Source organism: Gavialis gangeticus, unplaced genomic scaffold (assembly GCF_001723915.1).
Source record: "Gavialis gangeticus isolate Ggan-Ray unplaced genomic scaffold, GavGan_comp1, whole genome shotgun sequence".
Lineage (NCBI taxonomy): Eukaryota > Metazoa > Chordata > Crocodylia > Gavialidae > Gavialis > Gavialis gangeticus.
Window position 1 is genome coordinate 115,851,297 of NW_017729022.1, and position 691 is coordinate 115,851,987.

Sequence of the window (691 nt, forward strand, 5' to 3'; positions counted from 1 at the left end):
CTCATTTGCAGAGTTGGGGCTTCTGCCCCTCCATGCTTGGGGGGGGGGTGAAATGGCGCGTGTGTGTGTGTGCGCGCAGCCTAAGGGTGCAATACAAAGCTGCTTCTTACAAAGAGGGGTGCAAAAAAAGTGGGGGGTGCAGAAAAGTGACGGAGCCCGGCCATGTGCAGTCGCCCAGCCCTTGTGCTCTGCCCCCTGCGGGCCGGGGACCTGCCCCGCGGCCGGGCCCGGAGGGCCAGGGGGTGCCCGCCCGAGCAGAGCTGCCCCAGGGGCGCCTCTGTGCCCACGTATGCAGCGCTCAGGACGTGCCCTGCTTGCGCCATGTTGCTTTGCATGAAGCCCTGCTCCCAGGCCAGCCGCCCCCCCCACGGCTCGGGGGCCGGGGGCTGCGTGTGCCGGGGCTGGGGAGGGGGCATGAGGAGGCGCCCCGCTCCCTCCCTTCATCCTCCCTCCCGGGCAGTGCTGCCCGCGCCCCCCAGCCGCAGCCCTGCAAGCCCCGCGCTGGGCCCTGCTTTCTTTTGCCCCGGCCCCTCTCTTTTCCCGCAGCCCATCTGCTCCAGGGGGGGGGAATTACAGGGTCCCCCCCTAGCGGGCAGGGAAGGGCAGCCCCCCCGCTTGGTTTTCGTGCCACTTCTGCCCCTTTAGCCCCTTGCTTGGATTTTTGGTGAATTTTTGAAATCGCCCCCCCCCC

The 691-nt window shown here is 68.5% G+C and overlaps 1 protein-coding gene across 3 annotated transcripts in view; it reads left to right on the forward strand.

Moving 5' to 3' along the window:
* Window positions 1–691, forward strand: part of CCND2 (cyclin D2) — a 62,194-nt gene that overhangs the window by 3,772 nt on the left and 57,731 nt on the right. The gene's annotated exons all lie outside the window — the stretch shown is intronic.